Here is a 10,127-nt window from a genome sequence, read left to right on the forward strand (position 1 = left end):
AAAGTATGTGATTAATCACACATCCTCTTCAGCCTAAAATTTGACCTCATTTCCAAATCTGTATAACTTTTTATAATATTATAGAAATATTTGTTGTGTTTATAGAACACTGAAACATAATATTAAAAAGTAAAAGTAACAAGTGTTTTGTTTCAACTGGTAAAGCAAGCTAATGTTTTTATGTACTGCACTTTTCTCTAAACAGAGATAATACATAAAATTTTAAATGCAAACACTAGAAATGAAGCAAACATAGCCACTACAGAAAGATTCCTGAAGTTATTCATTGTAGTATGTTTCAGACCTATGGAAGCTGGAATACAAAGACTACATGCTAAACCTTATAGCTAACAGGCTCAATGAAATCAACTGTACTATTTTGGATAAGTACTATTTTGTACTATGTTGGATCAGAAGCCGAAGTCACTATTATAAGACCTGATTCTAGACCACGGCTGGGTGGTCTAGGGATAAATATTGGTGGGGAAAGAAAGGATAGAGAACATACTTTTTAAAACGTACTACTCATAATGCAATTTTTTAAAAAGATACTTGTAAAGATGATTTCAGGACTATACCCACAAAATAGATAATTAATTATGAGAGAAGCAAACCATGAGGCTGAAATAAAACTAGATTTTATATCTATACACACACACATATATATAAATGAGTAGAAATTTTAGAAATAAAACATTAAGTCATGCAATAAAACCTCAGTAGATGGTATAAAATTTAATATGGGAGTTACTGAAGAACAAATTAGTAAATTTGTATATAACTAAGGGATTTATCAATAACAGAACAAAAAGTAACAAACCACCCAAAACTTAATGGAGGGAGGGATATAGGCCTACCTCTTGAATATGTCAGCGTCACAAATTCTTGGGCCCAAGTTTTAAACCAGCCACAGAATACACAGAACACAGACTGAAAAAAACCCTAGTATAGATAGGCTCAGTTGATACAAAAGAAGAGAATGGAGGGAAACAAAGAGAAAAGATAGTACTGACTCTGGTTCTTGCCAGATGACAAATTAGCATGAGCTGCAGAAATGCTATTTCAAGATTGCAGGTCAGAACATCACCAACCTCTCAACAAAGAAAGCCCAGGACCGATTGGTTTAATGCATGAATTCCAAATATTTCAAGAATAATTATTAATCCTTCTTAAACTCTTTCAAAAAACAGAGAACATTTCCAAACTTACTTTACGAGGCCAACATCACCCTCATACCAAAGCCAGACAAAGACACAAGAAAACCGCAAGTCAATATCCCTGGATGAATATAGATACAAATATCCTCAATGAAATACTAGCAGACCAAATTTAATAGCATATTAAAATATACAACATGACCAAATGGAATTTATCGCTGGGTTGCAAAGATGCTTCAACATATGCAAATGAATGTGACATAGTACATAAACAGAAGGAAGAACAAAATCACAAGATCATCCCGATAAGATCGAGGAGGCCTACAATGTGCTCAGTGACCCATGCAAGCACGAACTGCTGAGGGGTGGAAGGCCTGAAGGGCGGTGGCCCCAGCGGCAGGAGCAGTAGTGGCACTAATGGTATCTCATTCAGCTACACATTCCATGGAGACTCTCATGCCATGTTTGCTGAGTTCTTCGGTGGCCAAAATCCCTTTGACACCTTTTTTTGGCAGCACAATGGGGAGGAAGGCATGGACATCGATGACCTGTTCTCTGGCTTCCCTATGGGCATGGGTGGCTTCACCAACATGAACTTTAGCCACTCCTGTCCTGCCCATGAGCCCACCCAAAAGAAACAAGATCCCTCTGTCACCCATGACCTTAGGGTCTCACTTGAAGAGATCGACAGCAGCTGTAACAAGATGAAAATCTCTCATATGTGGCTGAATCCCGACAGAAAGAGCATCCACAATGAAGACAAAATCTTGACTGTGGAAGTGAAGCAGGGGTGGAAAGAAGGGACCAAAGTCACCTTCCCCAAGGAAGGAGACCAGACTTCCAACAACACTTCAGCTGATATCATCTTTGTTTTAAGGGACAAGCCACAGAATATCTCTAAGAGAGATGACTCTGATGTCATCAGGATCAGTCTTTGGGAGGCTCTGTGTGGCTGTACAGTCAATGTCCTCACTATGGACATCAGGACCATACCCATTGTGTTCAAAGATGTCATCAGGCTTGACATGCAGTGAAAAGTTCCCAGAGAAGCCCACCCTCTCCCCAAGGTGCCCAAGAAACATGGGGACCTCATTATTGAGTTTGAAGTGATCTTTCCGGAAAGGATTCCCCAGATGTCAAGAACCATTCTTGAGCAGATTCTTCCATTATAGTCAACCCGTGTTGCCCAAGGACTGACCAGGGACTGTTCCAGAGCTCAAGGATTTCTGGACTATTCTACCAGCTGTGAACCTGAAGGAGAGCTCAAGGGATGGCTTTTGTACTATTGAATGTTTTCCAGAGAATATATTATAATCTTTCAAAAAAAAAAATCACATGATCATCCTAACAGATGCAGACAAAGTACTTGACAAAATTTAACACCCTTTCAGGATAAAAGCTCTCAACAAATTAGGTATATATAAGAAATTCTCCTCAGTACAATGAAGGCCATATAGTAAAGGCCCAAAACTAACATCATACAAAATGATGAAAAGTTGAAAGGTTTTCTTCTAAGATCTAGAATAAGGCAAAGATAAAGATGTCCACTCTCACCACTTCTATCCAATACAGTACTGGGAGTCCTAGACAAGACCATTAGGTAAGAAAAAGAAATTAAAAAAAACATTCAAATCAGATAGAAAAAAGTAAAATTATTTGCAGATGGCATGATCTTAGGCACAGAAAAGCCTAGCGACTCCACATTAAAAAAACTGTTAGAACAAGTGAAATCAGTAAAGTTGCAGGATACAAAATCAGTGTACAAAAATCAGTTGCATTTCTATGCACTAACAACAAAGTATCCAAACAGGAAATGAAGAAAACAATATATTACATTAGTAGAAAAATAATAAAATACTTAGAAGTAAACTAACAAGGAGGTGAAAGACTTGACACTGGAAAACTACAAAGCATAACTGGAAAAAAAACGCAAATGGAAAACATTTTGTGTTTATGTATAGGAATATTAACATTGTTAAAATGTCTATTCTACCTAGAGCAATCTACAGATTTAGTATAGATCTATTAAAATCCTAATGGAGTTTTTTTTACAGAAATAAATGCCAAAATTAACAGAACCACAAAAGACCCCAAATAGCCAAAGCAATTTTAAGCAAGAAAAATAAAGCTGGAGGCATCACATTTCCCTATTTAAAAATACAGTTCAAAGTCACAATAATATAAACAATATGGCAGTGGTATAAAAACAGATGAATTAACCAACCAAACAAGATAGAGAGTCCAGAAATAGAACTACTCATATATGGTGAGTTAATCTTTGACAAGGGTGCCAAGAATACTCAGTGGGGAAAGGACAGTGTCTTCAATAAATTGGGACCTTATACCATTAAAAAAATTACCTCAAAATGGGTAAAGATGTAAATGTAAGAACTGAACAAGAACTCCTAGAAGAAAACCTAGAGAAAAGCTTCTTGACATTGGCCTTGGCAATTTCTTGGATATAATACCAAAAGCAGAGGCAATGTGGGGGCTTGAATCATAAACAGTTCACTACATTGATAAAACTTTCCCTAAATGATAGGAGTGGCTCACTGTGATTTATGCTGAAAACCTTTCCTTTTTAGAGCCAGGTAGAGGGCTCTACCAGAGCCCAGTGAAACACCCTAGTCTCTGAGTTTCTAATGAGCTTCTCTAGCAGACAGCATTTCCCACATGTTGTCATAGTTCATCACTTGGAGGAATCAAATGTGACTTGTGTAACTCAACAGGGAGAGAATTTTTAGACACTTTTGCCTGCTTTCCTCCAGACTTCGCCCATGTCTCTTTACCCTTTGATTTAGCTTTGTACTTCTTTGTTCTAATATCTCTTGTTATTGTTTAGTCATTAAGTCATGTCCAACTTTTTTGTGACCTCATGGACTGTAGCCCACTAGGCTCCTCTGTCCATGGGATTTCCCAGGCAAGAATATTGGAGTGGGTTGCCATTTCCTTCTCCAAGGGATCTTCCCCAGGAATCGAACCCTTGTCTCCAGCACTGGCAGGCAAATTCTTTACTGCTGAGCCAACAGGGAAGGTCCTGTGTGACTCCTCCTAGCAAATCAAAGCTGGGGGTGGTCTTGTGGATGCCTGACGTACCCCTCATTTTATGATACTAAAACTTGTCTAGAAAAAAGGAAAAGCTATTTCCCAATATCATTATCAACAGATACAAAAATTCTAAATAAAATATTGGCAGAACCAATCCCAATTTCTTGGTCACTCTACCCCCTCCTACTGACTCTCTCCCTCCACCATTCCCAACCACCGTATTTTAAAATTGACTGATGGAATGACTGAACTGAGAAAATAGCAATGATTAAACATTAGACACCAGGTTTCTCTGGTGGTTCAGTGGTAAGGAGTTCGCATACTAAGGCAGGAGATACAGGTTTGATCCCTGGTCCAGGAGGATGCCACATGCCACAGAACAGCTGACCCCGTGTGCCACAACTATTGAGCCTGTGCTCTAGAGCCCAGGAGTCATAACTACTGAGCCCATGTGTCACAATGACTGTGGCAACAACACATTACAACGAGGAGCCCATGCCACACAACTAGAGAGCAGCCCTTGCTTGAAGCAACTAGAGAAAAGCCCGTGCAGCAGCAAAAACCCAGTGTAGCCAAAAATAAAACATAATTTAAAAAATCAGACTATAAGATTTCAACTTAAAGATGGAATAAACATACTTTCCCCTATATTTCTTGATGAGTACAACTAAAAACCTTTCAAATTCTATATCAAACAAACATAAGGAAAATCCAAAAGGTAAGAGAGAAGAGGGCAGACCAATTATGAACTGGAACAATAACACAGACATGAGTTTCTTACTTTCTCCCCACCATGTATCTCACACTTGGGGTTTAAGATGCTAACAGTCCAGAAATGTCAATCAGTCCAGTTCAGTCGCTCAGTCGTGTCCAACTCTTTGTGACCCCATGAACCGCAGCGCACCAGGCCTCCCTGTCCATCACCAACTCCCGGAGTCCACCCAAACCAATGTCCATTGAGTCGGTGATGCCATCCAACCACCTCATCCTCTGTCGTCCCCTTCTCCTCCTGCCCTCAATCTTTCCCAGCATCAGAGTTTTTTCAAATGAGTCAGCTCTTCGCATCAGGTGGCCAAAGTATTGGGAGTTTCAGCATCAGTCCTTTCAGTGAATATTCAGGACTGATTTCCTTTAGGATGGACTGGTTGGATCTCCTTGTAGTCCAAGGGACTCTCGAGAGTCTTCTCCAACACCACAGTTCAAAAGCATCTGTACTTCGGCGTTCAGTTTTTCTTTACAGTCCAACTCTCACATCCATACATGACCACTGGAAAAACCATAGCCTTGACTAGACGGACCTTTGTGGACAAAGTAATGTCTCTGCTTTTTAATATGCTGTCTAAGTTGGTCATAACTTTCCTTCTAAGGAGTAAGCATCTTTTAATTTCATGGCTGCAATCACCATCTGCAGTGATTTTGGAGCCCAGGAAAATAAAGTCAGCCACAGACGAAAAAAAAAATACCCTCAAAAAATGAACAAATACACACTACTCCCTGTCTAATGAATCAGCAAAAGGGAGGCCTACCAAAACAAAACTTTTAGTAAATAATTAACTTTACTCTGGACAAATATGATAGAAAAAAGTATGTAGCTCCCCTACTGCCCATGCCAGCAAAGCTGAGTGGAAAGATTTGTCTTTCACACACTTGTGTAACAAGCCTCTCCTGCCTGCCATGGAGAAAGTGTGGGAAGCTGGAACTCCCACCAACCCATAGTAATGAGGAGCCCACCTCTTCAGATGTCAACAGAGGCCAAGTGGGGAACCTGTACTTCTACCACTCCATGGCAGTAATGAGTCAGCTTTCTCTCTTCCTCTACCAGAGCAGTGTCAGAGAAAGCCAGTTAATACAGAAATTTTAATTAAATCTAGAGTCTCAGAATATAGTAAGAGCAGAATTATACTCTTTTCAAATGCTTACAGAACTTATACCAAAACAGACTATATCTTAGGTAATAAAACAAACCTCAACAAATTTAAAAGAATTAAAATGATACAGAAGTTGCTCTGCTACATAATGAATGCATATTAGAAATAAATAATATGATAAGATGAAAAATTCCAGCACAGCTGCAAACTAGCAAACATCTTAATAATTTATATGTCAAGGAGTAAGTCTCAAGGGCAGCCTTAAAATGCACTGAATTGAATGAAAATAATAGCATATCAAAACTGGAAAATAGCTAGAACTGCATTAAGAAGGAAATTTATAATACTAAGTTCATATATCTAGATAGAGGAAAAGTCTCAAATGAAAAAACCAAGGAAGACTGGCCAAGATGGCCGGGTAGAAAGACCCTGAGCTCACCTCCTCTCACAGGCACACCAAAATCACAATTATCTCCAGAACAACCAATCGATGAAAAAGACTGGAATCTATCAAAAAGATTTTCTACAACTAAAGACATAAAGAAGGAACCACAACAAGATGAATAAGAGGGGTAGACTTGTGATATAGTCAAGGCCATACTCCTGGGTGGGTGGCCCACAAACTGAAGAACAGTTACATTGCAGAGGTTCTCTCAAAGGAGTGAGAGATCTCAGCCCCATGTCTTGGCTCCCCAGCCTATGGGGCCTGTAGCAGGAAGGTGAGCATTTGGCTTTGAAGGCCAGGAGTCCTTACATTTAAGGAGTCCCAGAGAGCTGGGGAAATAGAGATTCCCCTCTTAAAGTGTTAATCACTGAATCATGTCCAACTGTTTGTGACCCCATGGGCTGTATAGCCCACTATGCTCCTCTGTCTATGGAATTCTCTAGGGAAGAATACTAGAGTGGGTTGCCATTTCCTTCTCCAGGGGATCTTCCTGGCCCAAGGATCTAATGCGAGTCTCCTGCATTGCTGGAAGATTTTTTACTGTCGGAGCTACCAGAGATGAAGCCTCTTCCCTCTTAAAGAGTACACTCAAAATCTCATATGCTCTAGTACCCAGGGCAGAAGTGGTAATTTGAGAGGCGCCTGGGTTAGACCCACCTGCCGATCGTGGAGAGTCTCTTGGAGAGACCACAGGCAATTAGCCCTGGGGACACAGACACTGGCAGAAGCCATTGGGGGGAGCTCCTTCTACCATGTGGATACTGGTGCTGGCAAGTGTCATCATGGAATTCTCCCTTTAGCTCACTTGTACCAAGACCTGCTCCCATTCTCCAATAGCAGATAGGTGCCAGTGTTGGGATGACTCAGGCCAAGAAACCACCTGGGTGGAGACACAGCCACACCCATCAGCAGACAGGCTGCCTTAAGACCCCCTGCACCCACGGTCACCTCTGGACATGGCCCTGTCCACTGAGGGCCCAGCACTCAGTTCTAACCACCAGCAGGCAGCCAACAGTCCCAGAATCCCCTAGTCCCTGGTCCTGCTCTCCAGGGAGCTGGCTCTAGCCTCTAGACCAGTCTCACCCACCAGGGAACAGATAGCAGACTCAAGAAACCACAGTGCCCCAGCCTGAGAACCCAGCCTACCTATTAGCACGCCAGATCCTGCCCTGAGACCAGCTGGGTCACAGTTTTGTTCACTAGCAGGCCAATATGAACTTCAGGATACCCAGGATTTTGTATCCAACTGTGTCAGGAAACTCCCCCATTCCCAGCAGCAATCAAACACAGCCCTGGCCCCCGGGTCCTACAGCCAGACCCCAGGACCAGCCTCTGCCCACCAGTAGGCCAGCACTAACCCCAGAATCTGGCTTCACCCACCAATTTGCAGTCAGCAGCAAATCCAGTCTTCTAAAACCTGAGTCTGCCTACCAGTGACCCATCGTAAGCCCTAGGACTCCCTGGGGCTCTGCAGTTAGCCACTTTGTGACCCAGTCCTACCAATCAGTAGCCAGCAGCCTCTGCATAAGGCAGCGTCTGGCATCCAGTTGGACTGGGGACCAATCAAACTTACCATACCACCCCCACAGACTGCCACAACTGAAAGATTCACATAGCCATCATAGGAAAACCCCCTAGAGCATACAGCTTGGGTGGCAAGAGGGGTGTGTGCTCCTGGGACACACAGGACATCTCCTAAATAAGGTCACTTCACCAAGGTTGAGAAATATAACTTACCAATACATAAGAAAAAAAAAACACATCAATTTAGGCAAAATGCAGTGACAGAGAAACATGTTACAGAGAAAGGAATAAGATTGAAACCCCAGGAGAAGAACTAAGTGAAGTAAAGATAGGAAATCTACTCAAAAAGAAGTTCAGGGTAACGATGGTAAAGATGATCAGAGAACTCACAAGAAGAATGGACACACAGAGTGAGAAGTTAGAGGTTTTTAACAAGGATTAGAAAATATAAAGAACAACCAAACAGATAAAAAATATAACGGAAATGAAAAATACAGTAGAAGGAATAAACAGACTAAATGATATAGAGGAACAGGTCAGCAAGGTTAAGCAGAGTAGTGGACATCACTGATTCTGAACAAAAGGAAAAAAAAGAATTAAAAGAAATTAAAACAATTTACAAGACCTTTGACACAAGGACAAGCATTGACATTATAGGGGTCCCAAAAGGAGAAGAGAGAAAGGGGCTGAGAACATATTTGAAGACACAATAGCTGAAAATTTCCCTAACTGGGAAAGAAAACAGACATCCAAGTCCAGAAAGTGCAGAGAGGACTAACCCAAAGAGGAACACACACCAAGACACTAAAAATGAATAAAACAAATAATAATAACAAATAAATAAGATATAAAATAAAAATAAATAAAACAAAAATTAAAGCTAAAGAGTATTAAAAACAGCAAAGGAAAAGCAACAAATAACTCTCATGGGGGACTCTCATAAGACTATTGGCTGATTTTTCAGCAGGAACTGAAGGGAGTGGCATGATATATTTAAAGTGATGAAAGAGAAAAATCTACAACCAAGAACACTCTATCAGCAAGGCTCTCTTTCAGAGCTGATGGAGAGATCAAAAGCTTTAAAGACAAACAAAACTAGGGGCTTTAAAGACAAACAAAACTAGGAGCTTTAAAGACAAATAAAAGCCACTATCAAAACAGCTTAGTGAGAAATGTTACAGGAACTTCTGAGTAAAAAATAAAAAGCCACAACTAGAAACATGAAATTATAAAATAAAAGAGCTCATCAGTAAAGGCAAACATACAGAAAAGGTATCATTGTTGCACAAAGTTAGTAGGAGGGAATTTTTAAAGAAGTAATAAAACCAAATATATCAACAATAAGCAGGTAAGGAATACACAAAACAATTAAAGAAAAACAATCACAAGGGGAGAGTACAAATGCAGAGTTGTTCAAATGCAATTCAAGGTAGGAGATTGGCAACTTAAAAGAACCATGGATAAATATATGAATTGCTTTATAAAAACCTCACTGTAACAAAAAACCAAAAACCTATAAGATACAGACACAAAAGAAAAAAATCCAAACATGACACTAAAGACAGTCAAGAAATCACAAGAGGACAAAAGAAGAAAGGGGAAAAAACCCAAAAAAACCCTAGAAAAGGTAATTCAAAACAATTAACAAAAGGACAATAAGCTCACAAAATTCAACATAAAAAAGCCCTCAAAACCAAAAACCATTCAAAAAAGGAGTAGAAGGCCAAAAGACACTTCTCAAAACACACAAATAATCAAAATGCACATGAAAAGATGCTCAACTTTGTTAGACAAATGCAAATCAAAATTATAATCAAGTACCAACTCACACTGGTCATAATGGCCATCAATAAAGAGACTATAAGCAAGTGCTGTAGAGAGTATGGGAAAAAAATCCTCCTACACTCTTGGTGGGAATGTAAATTGTTGCAGCCACTATGGAAAACACTATTCAGATTTCTCAAAAATGTACAGAGTTACCACACGATCCAGCAATTCCACTCATGAACATATATCCAAAGGAGACTCATTCAAAGAGATACATGTACTACTATGTTCATAGTAGCACTACTCACCATGGCCAAA

The 10,127-nt window shown here is 40.1% G+C and overlaps 1 pseudogene; it reads left to right on the plus strand.

Annotated features, from left to right (window-relative positions):
• Positions 1 to 1,470: 1,470 nt before the first annotated feature.
• LOC128051658 (dnaJ homolog subfamily B member 1-like) lies at positions 1,471 to 2,329 on the plus strand (annotated as a pseudogene).
• The last annotated feature ends 7,798 nt before the right edge of the window (positions 2,330 to 10,127 follow it).

Source organism: Budorcas taxicolor, chromosome 7, assembly GCF_023091745.1.
Source record: "Budorcas taxicolor isolate Tak-1 chromosome 7, Takin1.1, whole genome shotgun sequence".
NCBI classification, from domain to species: domain Eukaryota; kingdom Metazoa; phylum Chordata; class Mammalia; order Artiodactyla; family Bovidae; genus Budorcas; species Budorcas taxicolor.